Source organism: Oncorhynchus nerka, linkage group LG3, assembly GCF_034236695.1.
Source record: "Oncorhynchus nerka isolate Pitt River linkage group LG3, Oner_Uvic_2.0, whole genome shotgun sequence".
Classification (NCBI taxonomy): Eukaryota; Metazoa; Chordata; class Actinopteri; order Salmoniformes; family Salmonidae; genus Oncorhynchus; species Oncorhynchus nerka.
The window spans coordinates 82,230,388-82,252,053 of NC_088398.1; positions in this window are offsets into that span (position 1 = coordinate 82,230,388).

Consider the following 21,666-nt stretch of genomic DNA (forward strand, 5'->3'; position numbering starts at 1 on the left):
TTTACTCCATGTGTAACTCTGTGTTGTTGTTTACTCCATGTGTAACTCTGTGTTGTTGTCTGTTTGTTTACTCCATATGTAACTCCGTGTTGTTGTTTGTTTGTTTACTGAATGTGTAACTCTGTGTTGTTGTTTGTTTGTTTACTCCATGTGTAACTCTGTGTTGTTGTTTGTTTGTTTACTCCATGTGTAACTCTGTGTTGTTGTTTGTTTGTTTACTCCATGTGTAACTCCGTGTTGTTGTTTGTTTGTTTACTCCATGTGTAACTCCGTGTTGTTGTTTGTTTGTTTACTCCATGTGTAACTCCGTGTTGTTGTATGTTTGTTTACTCCATGTGTAACTCTGTGTTGTTGTTTACTCCATGTGTAACTCTGTGTTGTTGTTTGTTTGTTTATTCCATGTGTAACTCCGTGTTGTTGTTTGTTTGTTTACTCCATGTGTAACTCTGTGTTGTTGTTTACTCCATGTGTAACTCTGTGTTGTTGTTTGTTTGTTTACTCCATGTGTAACTCTGTGTTGTTGTTTGTTTGTTTACTCCATGTGTAACTCTGTGTTGTTGTTTACTCCATGTGTAACTCTGTGTTGTCGTTTACTCCATGTGTAACTCCGTGTTGTTGTTTGTTTGTTTATTCCATGTGTAACTCTGTGTTGTTGTTTGTTTGTTTACTCCATGTGTAACTCTGTGTTGTTGTTTGTTTGTTTACTCCATGTGTAACTCTGTGTTGTTGTTTACTCCATGTGTAACTCCGTGTTGTTGTTTGTTTGTTTATTCCATGTGTAACTCTGTGTTGTTGTTTGTTTGTTTACTCCATGTGTAACTCTGTGTTGTTGTTTACTCCATGTGTAACTCCGTGTTGTTGTTTGTTTGTTTACTCCATGTGTAACTCTGTGTTGTTGTATGTTTGTTTACTCCATGTGTAACTCTGTGTTGTTGTTTACTCCATGTGTAACTCTGTGTTGTTGTTTGTTTGTTTACTCCATGTGTAACTCTGTGTTGTTGTTTACTCCATGTGTAACTCTGTGTTGTTGTCTGTTTGTTTACTCCATATGTAACTCCGTGTTGTTGTTTGTTTGTTTACTGCATGTGTAACTCTGTGTTGTTGTTTACTCCATGTGTAACTCTGTGTTGTTGTTTGTTTGTTTACTCCATGTGTCGCTCTGTGTTGTTGTTTACTCCATGTGTAACTCTATATTGTTGTTTACTCCATGTGTAACTCCGTGTTGTTGTTTGTTTGTTTACTCCATGTGTAACTCTGTGTTGTTGTTTACTCCATGTGTAACTCTGTGTTGTTGTTTGTTTGTTTACTCCATGTGTAACTCTGTGTTGTTGTTTGTTTGTTTACTCCATGTGTAACTCTGTGTTGTTGTTTACTCCATGTGTAACTCTGTGTTGTTGTTTGTTTGTTTACTCCATGTGTTACTCTGTGTTGTTGTTTGTTTGTTTACTCCATGTGTAACTCTGTGTTGTTGTTTACTCCATGTGTAACTCCGTGTTGTTGTTTGTTTGTTTATTCCATGTGTAAGTATGTGTTGTTGTTTACTCCATGTGTAACTCTGTGTTGTTGTTTACTCCATGTGTAACTCTGTGTTGTTGTATGTTTGTTTACTCCATGTGTAACTCCGTGTTGTTGTTTGTTTGTTTACTCCATGTGTAACTCTGTGTTGTTGTTTGTTTGTTTACTCCATGTGTAACTCCGTGTTGTTGTTTGTTTGTTTACTCCATGTGTAACTCTGTGTTGTTGTTTACTCCATGTGTAACTCTGTGTTGTTGTTTGTTTGTTTACTCCATGTGTAACTCTGTGTTGTTGTTTGTTTGTTTACTCCATGTGTAACTCTGTGTTGTTGTTTACTCCATGTGTAACTCTGTTTTGTTGTTTGTTTGTTTACTCCATGTGTTACTCTGTGTTGTTGTTTGTTTGTTTACTCCATGTGTAACTCTGTGTTTGTTTACTCCATGTTTGTTTATTCCATGTGTAACTCTGTGTTGTTGTTTGTTTGTTTACTCCATGTGTAACTCCGTGTTGTTGTTTGTTTGTTTATTCCATGTGTAACTCTGTGTTGTTGTTTGTTTGTTTATTCCATGTGTAACTCTGTGTTGTTGTTTGTTTGTTTACTCCATGTGTAACTCTGTCTTGTTGTTTGTTTGTTTATTACATGTGTAACTCTGTGTTGTTGTTTGTTTGTTTACTCCATGTGTAACTCCGTGTTGTTGTTTGTTTGTTTACACCATGTGTAACTTTGTGTTGTTGTTTGTTTGTTTACTCCATGTGTAACTCTGTGTTGTTGTTTGTTTGTTTACTCCATGTGTAACTCTGTGTTGTTGTTTGTTTGTTTACTCCATGTGTAACTCCGTGTTGTTGTTTGTTTGTTTACTCCATGTGTAACTCCGTGTTGTTGTATGTTTGTTTACTCCATGTGTAACTCTTGTTTTGTTTACTCCATGTGTAACTCTGTGTTGTTGTTTGTTTGTTTACTCCATGTGTAACTCTGTGTTGTTGTTTACTCCATGTGTAACTCTGTGTTGTTGTCTGTTTGTTTACTCCATATGTAACTCCGTGTTGTTGTTTGTTTGTTTACTGCATGTGTAACTCTGTGTTGTTGTTTGTTTGTTTACTCCATGTGTAACTCTGTGTTGTTTTTTGTTTGTTTACTCCATGTGTAACTCTGTGTTGTTGTTTGTTTGTTTATTCCATGTGTAACTCCGTGTTGTTGTTTGTTTGTTTATTCCATGTGTAACTCTGTGTTGTTGTTTGTTTGTTTACTCCATGTGTAACTCCGTGTTGTTGTTTGTTTGTTTACTCCATGTGTAACTCTGTGTTGTTGTTTACTCCATGTGTAACTCTGTGTTGTTGTTTGTTTGTTTACTCCATGTGTAACTCTGTGTTGTTGTTTGTTTGTTTACTCCATGTGTAACTCTGTGTTGTTGTTTACTCCATGTGTAACTCTGTGTTGTCGTTTACTCCATGTGTAACTCTGTGTTGTTGTTTGTTTGTTTATTCCATGTGTAACTCTGTGTTGTTGTTTGTTTGTTTACTCCATGTGTAACTCTGTGTTGTTGTTTGTTTGTTTACTCCATGTGTAACTCTGTGTTGTTGTTTACTCCATGTGTAACTCCGTGTTGTTGTTTGTTTGTTTATTCCATGTGTAACTCTGTGTTGTTGTTTGTTTGTTTACTCCATGTGTAACTCCGTGTTGTTGTTTGTTTGTTTACTCCATGTGTAACTCTGTGTTGTTGTTTGTTTGTTTACTCCATGTGTAACTCTGTGTTGTTGTTTACTCCATGTGTAACTCTGTGTTGTTGTTTGTTTGTTTACTCCATGTGTAACTCTGTGTTGTTGTTTACTCCATGTGTAACTCCGTGTTGTTGTTTGTTTGTTTACTCCATGTGTAACTCTGTGTTGTTGTTTACTCCATGTGTAACTCTGTGTTGTTGTTTGTTTGTTTACTCCATGTGTTACTCTGTGTTGTTGTTTGTTTGTTTACTCCATGTGTAACTCTGTGTTGTTGTTTACTCCATGTGTAACTCCGTGTTGTTGTTTGTTTGTTTATTCCATGTGTAAGTATGTGTTGTTGTTTACTCCATGTGTAACTCTGTGTTGTTGTTTACTCCATGTGTAACTCTGTGTTGTTGTATGTTTGTTTACTCCATGTGTAACTCCGTGTTGTTGTTTGTTTGTTTATTCCATGTGTAACTCTGTGTTGTTGTTTGTTTGTTTACTCCATGTGTAACTCTGTCTTGTTGTTTGTTTGTTTATTACATGTGTAACTCTGTGTTGTTGTTTGTTTGTTTACTCCATGTGTAACTCCGTGTTGTTGTTTGTTTGTTTACACCATGTGTAACTTTGTGTTGTTGTTTGTTTGTTTACTCCATGTGTAACTCTGTGTTGTTGTTTGTTTGTTTACTCCATGTGTAACTCTGTGTTGTTGTTTGTTTGTTTACTCCATGTGTAACTCCGTGTTGTTGTTTGTTTGTTTACTCCATGTGTAACTCCGTGTTGTTGTATGTTTGTTTACTCCATGTGTAACTCTGTGTTGTTGTTTACTCCATGTGTAACTCTGTGTTGTTGTTTGTTTGTTTACTCCATGTGTAACTCTGTGTTGTTGTTTACTCCATGTGTAACTCTGTGTTGTTGTCTGTTTGTTTACTCCATATGTAACTCTGTGTTGTTGTTTGTTTGTTTACTGCATGTGTAACTCTGTGTTGTTGTTTGTTTGTTTACTCCATGTGTAACTCTGTGTTGTTTTTGTTTGTTTACTCCATGTGTAACTCTGTGTTGTTGTTTGTTTGTTTATTCCATGTGTAACTCCGTGTTGTTGTTTGTTTGTTTATTCCATGTGTAACTCTGTGTTGTTGTTTGTTTGTTTACTCCATGTGTAACTCCGTGTTGTTGTTTGTTTGTTTACTCCATGTGTAACTCTGTGTTGTTGTTTACTCCATGTGTAACTCTGTGTTGTTGTTTGTTTGTTTACTCCATGTGTAACTCTGTGTTGTTGTTTGTTTGTTTACTCCATGTGTAACTATGTGTTGTTGTTTACTCCATGTGTAACTCTTGTTTTGTTTACTCCATGTGTAACTCCGTGTTGTTGTTTGTTTGTTTATTCCATGTGTAACTCTGTGTTGTTGTTTGTTTGTTTACTCCATGTGTAACTCTGTGTTGTTGTTTGTTTGTTTACTCCATGTGTAACTCTGTGTTGTTGTTTACTCCATGTGTAACTCCGTGTTGTTGTTTGTTTGTTTATTCCATGTGTAACTCTGTGTTGTTGTTTGTTTGTTTACTCCATGTGTAACTCCGTGTTGTTGTTTGTTTGTTTACTCCATGTGTAACTCTGTGTTGTTGTTTGTTTGTTTACTCCATGTGTAACTCTGTGTTGTTGTTTACTCCATGTGTAACTCTGTGTTGTTGTTTGTTTGTTTACTCCATGTGTAACTCTGTGTTGTTGTTTACTCCATGTGTAACTCTGTGTTGTTGTCTGTTTGTTTACTCCATGTGTAACTCCGTGTTGTTGTTTGTTTGTTTACTCCATGTGTAACTCCGTGTTGTTGTTTGTTTGTTTACTCCATGTGTAACTCCGTGTTGTTGTATGTTTGTTTACTCCATGTGTAACTCTGTGTTGTTGTTTACTCCATGTGTAACTCTGTGTTGTTGTTTGTTTGTTTACTCCATGTGTAACTCTGTGTTGTTGTTTACTCCATGTGTAACTCTGTGTTGTTGTCTGTTTGTTTACTCCATATGTAACTCTGTGTTGTTGTTTGTTTGTTTACTGCATGTGTAACTCTGTGTTGTTGTTTGTTTGTTTACTCCATGTGTAACTCTGTGTTGTTGTTTGTTTGTTTACTCCATGTGTAACTCTGTGTTGTTGTTTGTTTGTTTATTCCATGTGTAACTCCGTGTTGTTGTTTGTTTGTTTATTCCATGTGTAACTCTGTGTTGTTGTTTGTTTGTTTACTCCATGTGTAACTCCGTGTTGTTGTTTGTTTGTTTACTCCATGTGTAACTCTGTGTTGTTGTTTACTCCATGTGTAACTCTGTGTTGTTGTTTGTTTGTTTACTCCATGTGTAACTCTGTGTTGTTGTTTGTTTGTTTACTCCATGTGTAACTCTGTGTTGTTGTTTACTCCATGTGTAACTCTGTGTTGTTGTTTACTCCATGTGTAACTCCGTGTTGTTGTTTGTTTGTTTATTCCATGTGTAACTCTGTGTTGTTGTTTGTTTGTTTACTCCATGTGTAACTCTGTGTTGTTGTTTGTTTGTTTACTCCATGTGTAACTCTGTGTTGTTGTTTACTCCATGTGTAACTCCGTGTTGTTGTTTGTTTGTTTATTCCATGTGTAACTCTGTGTTGTTGTTTGTTTGTTTACTCCATGTGTAACTCTGTGTTGTTGTTTACTCCATGTGTAACTCCGTGTTGTTGTTTGTTTGTTTACTCCATGTGTAACTCTGTGTTGTTGTATGTTTGTTTACTCCATGTGTAACTCTGTGTTGTTGTTTACTCCATGTGTAACTCTGTGTTGTTGTTTGTTTGTTTACTCCATGTGTAACTCTGTTGTTGTTTTCCATGTGTAACTCTGTGTTGTTGTCTGTTTGTTTACTCCATTGTTTGTTTGTTTACTGCATGTGTAACTCTGTGTTGTTGTTTACTCCATGTGTAACTCCGTGTTGTTGTATGTTTGTTTACTCCATGTGTAACTCTGTGTTGTTGTTTGTTTGTTTACTCCATGTGTAACTCTGTGTTGTTGTTTGTTTGTTTACTCCATGTGTAACTCCGTGTTGTTGTTTACTCCATGTGTAACTCTGTGTTGTTGTTTGTTTGTTTACTCCATGTGTAACTCCGTGTTGTTGTTTACTCCATGTGTAACTCTGTGTTGTTGTTTGTTTGTTTACTCCATGTGTAACTCCGTGTTGTTGTTTGTTTGTTTACTCCATGTGTAACTCTGTGTTGTTGTTTGTTTGTTTACTCCATGTGTAACTCTGTGTTGTTGTTTGTTTGTTTATTCCATGTGTAACTCTGTGTTGTTGTTTGTTTGTTTACTCCATGTGTAACTCGGTGTTGTTGTTTGTTTGTTTACTCCATGTGTAACTCTGTGTTGTTGTTTACTCCATGTGTAACTCCGTGTTGTTGTTTGTTTGTTTACTCCATGTGTAACTCTGTGTTGTTGTATGTTTGTTTACTCCATGTGTAACTCCGTGTTGTTGTTTACTCCATGTGTAACTCTGTGTTGTTGTTTACTCCATGTGTAACTCTGTGTTGTTGTTTGTTTGTTTACTCCATGTGTAACTCTGTGTTGTTGTTTACTCCATGTGTAACTCTGTGGTGTTGTTTGTTTGTTTACTCCATGTGTAACTCTGTGTTGTTGTTTACTCCATGTGTAACTCTGTGTTGTTGTTTGTTTGTTTACTCCATGTGTAACTCTGTGTTGTTGTTTGTTTGTTTACTCCATGTGTAACTCCGTGTTGTTGTTTGTTTGTTTACTCCATGTGTAACTCTGTGTTGTTGTTTACTCCATGTGTAACTCTGTGTTGTTGTTTGTTTGTTTACTCCATGTGTAACTCTGTGTTGTTGTTTACTCCATGTGTAACTCCGTGTTGTTGTATGTTTGTTTACTCCATGTGTAACTCTGTGTTGTTGTTTGTTTGTTTACTCCATGTGTAACTCCGTGTTGTTGTTTGTTTGTTTACTCCATGTGTAACTCTGTGTTGTTGTTTATTCCATGTGTAACTCCGTGTTGTTGTTTGTTTGTTTACTCCATGTGTAACTCCGTGTTGTTGTTTACTCCATGTGTAACTCCGTGTTGTTGTTTGTTTGTTTACTCCATGTGTAACTCTGTGTTGTTGTTTGTTTGTTTACTCCATGTGTAACTCTGTGTTGTTGTTTATTCCATGTGTAACTCCGTGTTGTTGTTTGTTTGTTTACTCCATGTGTAACTCCGTGTTGTTGTTTACTCCATGTGTAACTCCGTGTTGTTGTTTGTTTGTTTACTCCATGTGTAACTCTGTGTTGTTGTTTACTCCATGTGTAATTCTGTGTTGTTGTTTACTCCATGTGTAACTCTGTGTTGTTGTTTACTCCATGTGTAACTCCGTGTTGTTGTTTACTCCATGTGTAACTCTGTGTTGTTGTATGTGTCGAACTGCTTTGCTTTATCTTGGCCAGGTCGCAGTTGATGAGAACTTGTTCTCAACCGGTCAACCTGTTAAAAAAAAGTTTGAAATAAAAATAAATAAGTAAAACGTTGTGTACACGTCACAAGTCAGTTAAAGATCTTACCATGAACGCCTTCTAAACGTCTACGCGACGTCTGTGTGCACATCAGGCTTTTTAGATATATTTCATCAGCAGCTTAATCTAATTGAGCTAAAACGACACTATAAACTTCTATAAAACAATATTTTGGCTAGATGATTTGCAGCCAGCCAACATGAATGTGTAGACAGTAGATATAGGCTTTTAAAAAAAAAAACTTTCTTCTTAAAAATAAAATCAATATAGGACACTCAAGGGCTTTGTTTGGAGCCCTATTCAGAAATATGACACCTGTTTGACAGATACATTGACTGTCACCAAGCCCTCCTTAGGCTACATGCTATCAATTTCTGTGGAGGGCTTGATGTGCTATGTTTCAAAGCAGGGCGTGAATTGAAGGGGTAACCTGAGGATATAACCCTTGTTATGGAGAACGGGGAGAACTGGGAGAGGCAACCCCCCCTTGTTGACTTATAAATTGTGAGGAAAAGAACAGAACAGATTATATAAAGCGATCTGGGCAACAACAATGATAAACTTTTTTTATTTTATTTTTTACCTTTATATAACCGGGCAAGTCAGTTTAAGAACAAATTCTCATTTTCAATGACAGCCTAGGAACAGTGGGTTAACTGCCTGTTCAGGGGCAAAACGACAGATTTCGGTTACTAGTCCAACGCTCTAACCACTAGGCTACCCTGCCGCCCCTACACTCTAACCACTAGGCTACCCTGCCACCCCTACACTCTAACCACTAGGCTACCCTGCCTCCTCTACACTCTAACCACTAGGCTACCCTGCCACCTCTACACTCTAACCACTAGGCTACCCTGCCGCCCCTACACTCTAACCACTAGGCTACCCTGCCGCCCCTACACTCTAACCACTAGGCTACCCTGCCGCCCCTACACTCTAACCACTAGGCTACCCTGCCTCCTCTACACTCTAACCACTAGGCTGCCCTCTACACTCTAACCACTAGCCCCTACACTCTACCCTGCCACCCTCTACACTCTAACCACTAGGGCCCCTACACTCTAACCCCTGCCTGCCGCCTCTACACTCTAACCACTAGGCTACCCTGCCTCTACACTCTAACCACCACCTCTACACTCTAACCACTAGGCTACCCTGCCGCCCCTACACTCTAACCACTAGGCTACCCTGCCACCTCTACACTCTAACCACTAGGCTACCCTGCCACCTCTACACTCTAACCACTAGGCTATCCTGCCGCCCCAATGATAAACTCTACTAACCCATCGAAGATCTTGCTCAGCCTCAACATGGGTTCAAGGTACGACCTATCAAAACATTGCATTTAAAAAATAATAAAGACTGTTGAATTATCCCACGGAATATATGTTGGTTTTAAATGAGAATATTAGTGGAAGGCTGTGTTTACAGCAAAAGACCAAGAAGATAGAAGTGGTAGGTCTATAGAAGTGGTAGGTCTATAGAAGTGGTAGGTCTATAGAAGTGGTAGGTCTATAGAAGTGGTAGGTCTATAGAAGTGGTAGGTCTATAGAAGTGTTAGGTCTATAGAAGAGGTAGGTCTATAGAAGTGGTAAGGTCTATAGAAGTGGTATGTCTATAGAAGTGGTAGGTGTATAGAAGTGGTAGGTCTATAGAAGTGGTACAGTAGGACTATAGAAGTGGTAGGTCTGTAGAAGTGGCAGGTCTGTAGAAGTGGTAGGTCTGTAGAAGTGGTAGGTCTATAGAAGTGGTAGGTATGTAGAAGTGGTACAGTAGGTCTATAGAAGTGGTAGGTCTGTACACGTGGTAAAGTCTATAGAAGTGGTAGGTCTATAGAAGTGATAGGTCTATAGAAGTGGTACAGTAGGTCTATAGAAGTGGTAGGTCTGTAGAAGTGGTACAGTAGGTCTATAGAAGTGATAGGTCTATAGAAGTGGTAGGTCTGTAGAAGTGGTACAGTAGGTCTGTAGAAGTGATAGGTCTATAGAAGTGGTAGGTCTGTAGAAGTGGTAGGTCTATAGAAGTGGTAGGTCTATAGAAGTGTTAGGTCTATAGAAGAGGTAGGTCTATAGAAGTGGTAAGGTCTATAGAAGTGGTATGTCTATAGAAGTGGTAGGTGTATAGAAGTGGTAGGTCTATAGAAGTGGTACAGTAGGACTATAGAAGTGGTAGGTCTGTAGAAGTGGCAGGTCTGTAGAAGTGGTAGGTCTGTAGAAGTGGTAGGTCTATAGAAGTGGTAGGTATGTAGAAGTGGTACAGTAGGTCTATAGAAGTGGTAGGTCTGTACACGTGGTAAGGTCTATAGAAGTGGTAGGTCTATAGAAGTGATAGGTCTATAGAAGTGGTAGGTCTGTAGAAGTGGTACAGTAGGTCTGTAGAAGTGATAGGTCTATAGAAGTGGTAGGTCTGTAGAAGTGGTAGGTCTATAGAAGTGGTAGGTCTATAGAAGTGGTAGGTCTATAGAAGTGTTAGGTCTATAGAAGTGTTAGGTCTATAGAAGTGGTAGGTCTATAGAAGTGGTAAGGTCTATAGAAGTGGTATATCTATAGAAGTGGTAGGTGTATAGAAGTGGTAGGTCTATAGAAGTGGTACAGTAGGACTATAGAAGTGGTAGGTCTGTAGAAGTGGCAGGTCTGTAGAAGTGGTAGGTCTGTAGAAGTGGTAGGTCTATAGAAGTGGTAGGTCTGTAGAAGTGGTAGGTCTATAGAAGTGGTAGGTCTGTAGAAGTGGTAGGTCTATAGCAGTGGTTGGTCTGTAGAAGTGGTAGGTCTATAGAAGTGGTAGGTCTGTAGAAGTGGTAAGGTCTATAGAAGGGGTACAGTAGGTCTATAGAAGTGGTGCAGTAGGTCTATAGAAGTGGTACAGTAGGTCTATAGATGCGGACGGTCTATAGAAATGGCACAGTAGGTCTATAGAAGTGGTACAGTAGGTCTATAGCAGTGGTAGGTCTATAGAAGTGGTACAGTAGGTCTATAAAAGCGGTAGGTCTATAGAAGCAGTACAGAAGGTTTATAGAAGCGTTAGGTCTATAGAAGTGGTACAGTAGGTCTATAGAAGTGGTACAGTAGGTCTATAGAAGCGGTAGGTCTATAGAAGTGGTACAGTAGGTCTATAGAAGCGGTAGGTCTATAGAAATGGTAGGACCAAAGAAGTGGTACAGTAGGTCTATAGAAGCGGTAGGTCTATAGAAGTGGTACAGTAGGTCTATAGAAGCGGTACAGTAGGTCTATAGAAGCGATAGGTCTATAGAAGTGGTACTGTCAGTCTATAGATGCAGTACAGTAGGTCTATAGAAGAGGTAGGTCTATAGAAGTGGTACAGTAGGTCTATAGAAGCGGTACAGTAGGTCTATAGAAGTGGTAGGTCTATAGAAGTGGTAGGTCTATAGAAGTGGTAGGTCTATAGAAGTGGTACAGTTTGTCGATAGAAGTGGTAGGTCTATAAAAGCTGTAAGTCTATAGAAGTGGTAGGTCTATAGAAGTGGTACAGTAGGTCTATAGAAGGGGTAGGTCTATAGAAGTGGTACAGTAAGTCTATAGAAGTGGTACAGTAGGTCTATAGAAGTGGTAGGTATATAGATGTGGTACAGTAGGTCTATAGAAGTGGTACAGTAGGTCTATAGAAGTGGTAGGTCTATAGAAGCGGTACAGTAGGTCTATAGAAGCGGTAGGGCCAAAGAAGTGGTACAGTAGGTCTATAGAAGCCGTAGGGCCAAAGAAGTGGTACCGTAGGTCTGTAGAAGTGGTAGGTCTATAGAAGTGGTAGGTCTGTAGAAGTGGTAAGGTCTATAGAAGGGGTACAGTAGGTCTATAGAAGTGGTACAGTAGGTCTATAGAAGTAGTACAGTAGGTCTATAGATGTGGACGGTCTATAGAAATGGCACAGTAGGTCTATAGCAGTGGTAGGTCTATAGAAGTGGTACAGTAGGTCTATAAAAGCGGTAGGTCTATAGAAGCGGTACAGAAGGTTTATAGAAGCGTTAGGTCTATAGAAGTGGTACAGTAGGTCTATAGAAGTGGTACAGTAGGTCTATAGAAGCGGTAGGTCTATAGAAGTGGTACAGTAGGTCTATAAAAGCGGTAGGTCTACAGAAGTGGTAGGTCTATAGAAGTGGTACAGTAGGTCTATAGAAGCGGTAGGTCTATAGTAGTGGTACAGTAGGTCTATAGAAGGGGTAGGTCTATAGAAGTGGTACAGTAAGTCTATAGAAATGGTACAGTAGGTCTATAGAAGTGGTAGGTATATAGATGTGGTACAGTAGGTCTACAGAAGTGGTACAGTAGGTCTATAGAAGCGGTAGGGCCAAAGAAGTGGTACAGTAGGTCTATAGAAGTGGTACAGTAGGTCTATAGAAGTGGTAGGTCTATAGAAGCGGTACAGTAGGTCTATAGAAGCGGTAGGGCCAAAGAAGTGGTACAGTAGGTCTATAGAAGCGGTAGGTCTATAGAAGTGGTACAGTAGGTCTATAGAAGCGGTACAGTAGGTCTATAGAAGCGATAGGTCTATAGAAGTGGTACTGTCAGTCTATAGATGCAGTACAGTAGGTCTATAGAAGAGGTAGGTCTATAGAAGTGGTACAGTAGGTCTATAGAAGCGGTACAGTAGGTCTATAGAAGAGGTAGGTCTATAGAAGTGGTAGGTCTATAGAAGTGGTAGGTCTATAGAAGTGGTACAGTTTGTCGATAGAAGTGGTAGGTCTATAAAAGCTGTAGGTCTATAGAAGTGGTAGGTCTATAGAAGTGGTACAGTAGGTCTATAGAAGTGGTACAGTAGGTCTATAGAAGCGGTAGGTCTATAGTAGTGCTACAGTAGGTCTATAGAAGGGGTAGGTCTATAGAAGTGGTACAGTAAGTCTATAGAAATGGTACAGTAGGTCTATAGAAGTGGTAGGTATATAGATGTGGTACAGTAGGTCTACAGAAGTGGTACAGTAGGTCTATAGAAGCGGTAGGGCCAAAGAAGTGGTACAGTAGGTCTATAGAAGTGGTACAGTAGGTCTATAGAAGTGGTAGGTCTATAGAAGCGGTACAGTAGGTCTATAGAAGCGGTAGGGCCAAAGAAGTGGTACAGTAGGTCTATAGAAGCGGTAGGGCCAAAGAAGTGGTACAGTAGGTCTATAGAAGTGGTACAGTAGGTCTATAGAAGCGGTACAGTAGGTCTATAGAAGTGGTAGGTCTATAGAAGCGGTACAGTAGGTCTATAGAAGCGGTACAGTAGGTCTATAGAAGCGGTACAGTAGGTCTATAGAAGTGGTAGGTCTATAGAAGCGGTACAGTAGGTCTATAGAAGCGGTACAGTAGGTCTATAGAAGTGGTAGGTCTATAGAAGCGGAATGGGTCTATTCATAGACCTAACAATTTAACAGATAAAAACATGTTTTATTTCTTAGGAGGGGGGAATCGCATTGAATCAGGCTTTTAGTTTCAGTGCATTTTCATTCTTACTCACAACATATGGCCTAAACAGAACCAAAAACCTCCCAGCCTATTTCAAGCACAGATCATAACAAAGCCTGAACACTTAAGCTATATTCATCCTTTATTTAAGCCACTATCGCCTACAGATTTGAAACACATGAAGACCTATATTTATTTTGGTTTTGGCAAACAATAAAATGACTGTCTTCAAGGATCCTGACTTATCCCTGCAAATTTAATCCTGTGAATAAGGGCTAAATGTAGTGGTACATGAATAGGGGCTAAATGTAGTGGTACATGAATAGGGGCTAAATGTAGTGGTACATGAATAGGGGCTAAATGTAGTGGTACATGAATAGGGGCTAAATGCCGTGGTACATGAATATGGGCTAAATGTTGTGGTACACGAATAGGGGCTAAATGCAGTGGTACATGAATAGGGGCTAAATGTAGTGGTACATGAATAGGGGCTAAATGTAATCCTGTGAATAGGGGCTAAATGGTGTGGTACATGAATATGGGCTAAATGTAGTGGTACATGAATAGGGGCTACATGTAGTGGTACATGAATAAGGCCCAAATGTAGTCATATGAATAGGGGCGGAATGTAGTGGTACATGAATAGGGGCTCAATGTTGTCCTATGAATAGGGGCCAAATGTAGTGGTACATGAATATGGGCTAAATGTACATGAATATGGGCTAAATGTAGTGGTACATGAATAGGGGCTAAATGTAGTCCTATGAATAGGGGCTAAATGTAGTGGTACATGAATGGGGGCTAAATGTAGTGGTACATGAATGGGGGCTAAATGTAGTGGTACATGAATAGGGGCTAAATGCAGCGGTACATGAATGGGGGCTAAATGTAGTGGTACATGAATAGGGGCTAAATATAGTCCTGTGAATAAGGGCTAAATGTAGTGGTACATGAATATGGGCTAAATGTAGTGGTACATGAATGGGGGCTAAATGTAGTGGTACATGAATATGGGCTAAATGTAGTGGTACATGAATATGGGCTAAATGTAGTGGTACATGAATATGGGCTAAATGTAGTGGTACATGAATATGGGCTAAATGTAGTGGTACATGAATAGGGGCTAAATGTTGTCCTATGAGTAGGGGCTAAATGTAGTCCTATGAATAGGGGCTAAATGTAGTGGTACATGAATATGGGCTAAATGTAGTGGTACATGAATATGGGCTAAATGTAGTGGTACATGAATATGGGCTAAATGTAGTGGTACATGAATAGGGGCTAAATGTTGTCCTATGAATAGGGGCTAAATGTAGTGGTACATGAATAGGGGCTAAATGTAGTGGTACATGAATATGGGCTAAATGTAGTGGTACATGAATATGGGCTAAATGTAGTGGTACATGAATATGGGCTAAATGTAGTGGTACATGAATATGGGCTAAATGTAGTGGTACATGAATAGGGGCTAAATGTTGTCCTATGAATAGGGGCCAAATGTTGTCCTATGAATAGGGGCTAAATGTAGTCCTATGAATAGGGGCTAAATGTAGTGGTGCATGAATATGGGCTAAATGTTGTCCTATGAATAAGGGCTAAATGTTGTCCTATGAATAGGGGCTAAATGTAGTCCTATGAATAGGGGCTAAATGTAGTGGTACATGAATAGGGGATTAATGTAGTCCTATGAATAGGGGATTAATGTAGTGGTACATGAATAGAGGATTAATGTAGTCCTATGAATAGGGGATTAATGTAGTCCTATGAATAGGGGATTAATGTAGTCCTATGAATAGGGGATTAATGTAGTCCTATGAATAGGGGATTAATGTAGTCCTATGAGTAGGGGCTAAATGTAGTCCTATGAATAGGGGCTAAATGTAGTGGTACATGAATAGGGGCTAAATGTAGTGGTAAATGAATAGAGGATTAATGTAGTCCTATGAATAGGGGATAAATGTAGTCCTATGAATAGGGGATACATGTTTTCTGTTTCATTTGCATAAGAAAACCACTGTGATTAATCATATTTACCATATTCTGCTTTTTATGAATAAACAGGCATTGGAGAAAAATAATAATTGGTTTAAAGATATCCCTCCGCATGGGTCCTGCGAGAAAATACATGAAATTACATTATTTTCGAATTTGCAATGGTTTTCCATAAATTACTACTGCTTATCATTTCACCACATTTTTTTGAGAGTAGGTCTATTCCTTGTAAAAAATGATGTGGAGATTGAGTATAATTGAACATTCTAGAAAATAAGGAAGGGATAGGCGTGTGGCAACGACGCACAGGCCTGTAGCGTTCATCCACCTCTGGCCTGCTCGCCTCCCTACCACTGAGGAAGTACAGTTCACGCTCAGCCCAGTCAAAACTGTTCGCTGCTCTGGCCCCCCAATGGTGGAACAAACTCCCTCACGACGCCAGGACAGCGGAGTCAATCACCACCTTCCGGAGACACCTGAAACCCCACCTCTTTAAGGAATACCTAGGATAGGATAAAGTAATCCCTCTCACCCCCCCTCCCCCTTAAAAGATTTAGATGCACTACTGTTCCACTGGATGTCATAAGGTGAATGCACCAATTTGTAAGTCGCTCTGGATAAGAGCGTCTGCTAAATGACATAAATGTAATGTAAATGTAAACTCCGTCTTTCTCCACACATAATCCCTGGGTTATTTGTTTCATTCTGTGAATAGTTTTTTTCAGCTACCCTCCTTTGATAACCTCTACGGGATTGTAAGTGACAAAAAAAAATCCCAGGACATAGACAAATCTGATATGGTCAGAAAGCTTAAATTCTTGTTAATCTAACTGCACTGTCTAATTTACTGTAGCTATTACAGTGAAATAATGCCATACTATTGTTTGAGGAGAGTGCACAATTGTGAACTTGAAAATGTATTAATAAACCAAATGGCAAATTTGGGCAGTTTTGAACAGATATGCAATGGTGCTTTGGATCAGTCTAAAACTTTGCACATACACTGCTGCCATCTAGTGGCCAAAATCGAAAATGCACCTGTGCTGGAATAAGTGTTTCCTTTCAAATGGAATCAAGAAAATGCATATCCTTGGTTTAGGGCCTGAGCTACAGGAAGTTAGATTTGGGTATGTCAATTTAGGCGAAAAATGGAAAAAAAAGGTCCGATCCTTAAGAGGTGGTATAGATTTCCTGTTACATAGCCTGATAATTTAAAGGACTCACCGGAGCTGAGCAACCTACCGCCAACTTAAATGCTCTACTGAGCTGCTCTTCCTCACATAGAATATTATCTAAAAGTATTGTGGAGCTCCTGCACATGTTAACAGCAGCCTACTGGCACCCAAAATGAATAGGCTATAGGGCACCTATCTCAGTCCAAGTCAAGCACTGTTCATATCACCAGTAAATGTTCACCGTTAAACATTGTTTAAGGCTATGTTTAGGTACGGTCATTTCTTTTAATGCAATTCAAACTGTTAGCTTGTTCTTTTAATCAAGACATTTTGATTTATTTCATATCATTATGAGTTTTGAAAATGTCTTAATTCGTCTTTTGGTCGCATGGGAGAATATGTCTGTTTCTCTGTCCTGTCAATGTTGAGCGACGCATCCTCAGTGCGCATAGAGAAATTATAGGTGTATCACCTTAAACATCTAGACAGAGGAGGTATAGCACCTTAAACATCTAGAGAGAGAGAGGAGGTGTATCACCTTAAACATCTAGACAGAGGAGGTGTAGCACCTTGAAGAGCTAGAGAGAGGAGGTGTAGCACCTTAAACATCTAGACAGAGAGGAGGTATAGCACCTTAAACATCTAGAGAGAGAGGAGGTGTAGCACCTTAAACATCTAGAGAGAGGAGGTGTATCACATTAAACATCTAGAGAGAGAGGAGGTGTAGCACCTTAAACATCTAGAGAGAGGAGGTGTATCACCTTAAATATCTAGACAGAGGAGGTGTAGCACCTTAAACATCTAGAGAGAGGTGTATCACATTAAACATCTAGAGAGAGAGGAGGTGTAGCACCTTAAACATCTAGACAGAGGAGGTGTAGCACCTTAAACATCTAGAGAGATGTGTATCACATTAAACATCTAGAGAGAGAGGAGGTGTAGCACCTTAAACATCTAGACAGAGGAGGTGTAGCACCTTAAATATCTAGAGAGAGAGAGGAGGTGTCGCACCTTAAACATCTAGACAGAGGAGGTGTATCACCTTAAACATCTAGACAGAGGAGGTGTAGCACCCTAAACATCTAGACAGAGAGGAGGTATAGCACCTTAAACATCTAGAGAGAGGAGGTGTATCACCTTAAATATCTAGAGAGAGAGAGGAGGTGTAGCACCTTAAACATCTAGACAGAGGAGGTGTATCACCTTAAACATCTAGACAGAGGAGGTGTATCACCTTAAACATCTAGAGAGAGGAGGTGTAGCACCTTAAACATCTAGAGAGAGGAGGTGTAGCACCTTAAACATCTAGACAGAGGAGGTGTAGCACCTTAAACATCTAGAGAGAGGAGGTGTATCACATTAAACATCTAGAGAGAGAGAGGAGGTGTCGCACCTTAAACATCTAGAGAGAGGAGGTGTAGCACCTTAAACATCTAGAGAGAGGAGGTGTATCACATTAAACATCTAGAGAGAGGAGGTGTAGCACCTTAAACATCTAGAGAGAGGAGGTGTAGCACCCTAAACATCTAGAGAGAGGAGGTGTATCACATTAAACATCTAGAGAGAGGAGGTGTATCACATTAAACATCTAGAGAGAGAGGAGGTGTAGCACCTTAAACATCTAGACAGAGGAGGTGTAGCACCTTAAATATCTAGAGAGAGAGAGGAGGTGTCGCACCTTAAACATCTAGACAGAGGAGGTGTATCACCTTAAACATCTAGACAGAGGAGGTGTAGCACCTTAAACATCTAGACAGAGGAGGTGTAGCACCTTAAACATCTAGAGAGAGGAGGTGTATCACCTTAAATATCTAGAGAGAGAGAGGAGGTGTCGCACCTTAAACATCTAGACAGAGGAGGTGTATCACCTTAAACATCTAGACAGAGGAGGTGTAGCACCCTAAACATCTAGAGAGAGGAGGTGTAGCACCTTAAACATCTAGAGAGAGGAGGTGTATCACATTAAACATGTAGACAGAGGAGGTGTCACACCTTAAACATCTAGACAGAGGAGGTGTCACACCTTAAACATCTAGACAGAGGAGGTGTAGCACCCTAAACATCTAGACAGAGGAGGTGTAGCACCTTAAACATCTAGACAGAGGAGGTGTAGCACCTAAACATCTAGAGAGAGGAGGTGTATCACATTAAACATCTAGAGAGAGGAGGTGTAGCACATTAAACATCTAGAGAGAGGAGGTGTAGCACCCTAAACATCTAGAGAGAGGAGGTGTAGCACCTTAAACATCTAGACAGAGGAGGTGTAGCACCCTAAACATCTAGAGAGAGGAGGTGTAGCACCTTAAACATCTAGAGAGAGGAGGTGTAGCACCCTAAACATCTAGACAGAGGAGGTGTAGCACCTTGAAGAGCTAGAGAGAGGAGGTGTAGCACCTTAAACATCTAGAGAGAGGAGGTGTATCACATTAAACATCTAGAGAGAGGAGTAGCACCTAAACATCTAGACAGTAGCACCTTAAACATCTAGAGAGAGGAGGTGTAGCACCCTAAACATCTAGACAGAGGAGGTGTAGCACCTTAAACATCTAGACAGAGGAGGTGTAGCACCTTAAACATCTAGAGAGAGAGAGGAGGTGTATCACCTTAAACATCTAGACAGAGGAGGTGTAGCACCCTAAACATCTAGACAGAGGAGGTGTATCACCTTAAACATCTAGACAGAGGAGGTGTAGCACCCTAAACATCTAGACAGAGGAGGTGTAGCACCTTGAAGAGCTAGAGAGAGGAGGTGTAGCACCTTAAACATCTAGACAGAGGAGGTGTTTCACCTTAAACATCTAGAGAGAGAGGAGGTGTAGCACCTTAAACATCTAGACAGAGGAGGTGTTTTACCTTGAACATCTAGACAGAGGAGGTGTTTCACCTTGAACATCTAGACAGAGGACGTGTAATGTCCTCTGTAGTTTAGGCCCTTATCAGAGAACATCCCATCCCTACTGCCTCTGATCTGGAAGACTTTATAAACAGACAATATCCCTGGTCATCCCTACTGCCTCTGATCTGGAGGACTCACTAAACAGAGAACATCACTGGTCATCCCTACTGCCTCTGATCTGGAGGACCCACTAAACAGAGAACATCCTTTGTCATCCCTACTGCCTCTGATCTGGGGACTCACTAAACACAGAATATCCCTGGTCATCCCTACTGCCTCTGATCTTGAGGACTCACTAACCAGAGAACATCCTTTGTCATCCCTACTACCTCTGATCTGGTGGACTCACTAAACAGAGAACATCCTTGGTCATCCCTACTGCCTCTGAACTTGATGACTCACCAAACCGAGAGCATCCTTGGTCATCCCTACTGCCTCTGATCTGGTGGACTCACTAAACAGAGAACATCCTTGGTCATCCCTACTGCCTCTGATCTGGTGGACTCACTAAACAGAGAACATCCCTGGTCATCCCTACTGCCTCTGATCTGGAGGACTCACTAAACAAATAACATCCCTGATCATCCCTACTGCCTCTGATCTGAAGGACTTACTAAACAGAGAACATCCTTGGTCATCCCTACTGCCCCCTATCTGGAGGACTCACAAAAGAGAGAACATCCTTGGTCATCCCTAATGCCTCTGATCTGGTGTACTCACTAAACAGAGAACATCCTTGGTCATCCCTACTGCCTCTGATCTGGTGGACTCACTAAACAGAGAACATCCTTGGTCATCCCTACTGCCTCTGAACTGGAGGACTCACCAAACTCACATGCTTCGTTTTAAATTATGTCTGAGTTTTGGAGTATAGTCCTGGCTATCCCTAAAGTAAAAAAATTAGAAAATTATGCCATCTGGTTTGCTTAATATAAGCAATTTGAAATGATTCATACTTTTACTTTTGATACTTAAGTAGTATTTTACCAGGTGACTCACTTTTGCTTTAGTCTTTTCCTATTAAGGTACAGCATCTGTACTTTTACTACAGTATGACAGATTGGATACTTTTTCCACCACTGATCACAGCTATCTCTATAGCCTCCCCTTAAAACCTTCCTCTGCAATGTATACGATAGGCTACATCGATGTAGCATTATCCTGTAATGTAGACTAGTTTTTTGGTATCATACTGAAAGGATTTGAAGCTAAGGCAATACTTACTGGGGAGGGGGGTGGAAATAGAAATGTGATTTGCTTCTGTGTCTGAGTGAGATGCGCTGCAGGCAGCTTTGATTGGTGTTTTTTTTTAGGTGGCTGGGTGGGTGAGCGTGTATGAGTGTGCTAATTCTCTTCGTCCATTCAGAAGGTTTCCTCTAACAGGCCTGGTCTGGACTGCGTCTCCTTATTAATCAGATAGACAGAAAACTGTAAGTGTCAAAACAATGAGCATCTGATCGAGGACTGAAGACAGATGGCAGTTCTGCATTTCCTCTATTATGATGATGATGATGATGATGATACATGATGATACATTATGATGATGATGATGATGATGATGAAACATGATGATGATGATGATGATGATATGATGATGATGATGATGATGATGATGAAACATGATGATGATGATGATGATGATGATACATGATGATGATGATGATGATGATGATGATGATGATGATGATGATGATGATGATGATGATGATGATGATGATGATGATGATGATGATGATGATGATGATGATGATGATGATGATGATGATGATGATGATGATGATGATGATGATGATGATGATGATGATGATGATGATGATGATGATGATGATGATGATGATGATGATATGATGATGATGATGATGATGATGATACATGATGATGATGATGATGATGATGATGATGATGATACATGATGATGATGATGATGATGATGACATGATGATGATGATGATGATGATGATGATGATGATGATGATGATGATGATGATGATGATGATGATGATGATGATGATGATGATGATGATGATGATGATGATGATGATACATGATGATGATGATGATGATGATGATGATGATATGATGATGATGATGATGATGATGATGATGATGATGATGATGATGATGATGATGATACATGATGATGATGATGATGATGATGATGATGATGATGATGATGATGATGATGATGATGATGATGATGATGAGGATGATGATGATACATGATGATGATGATGATGATGATGATGATGATGATGATGATGATGATGATGATGATGATGATGATGATGATGATGATGATGATGATGATGATGATGATGATGCATCTCAGACTTTCGACAGGAGGTGATATCAGGACATGTCAGTCAGATGTCGAATGGTGGGGGACAATAGCTCGTTCTGCTCATCAACCACAAACTTTATACCCGTCATCTGAACTCTGTGGGCAGATGTCCTCATTTCGAAGAGGAATTCTTACAATACTGACTG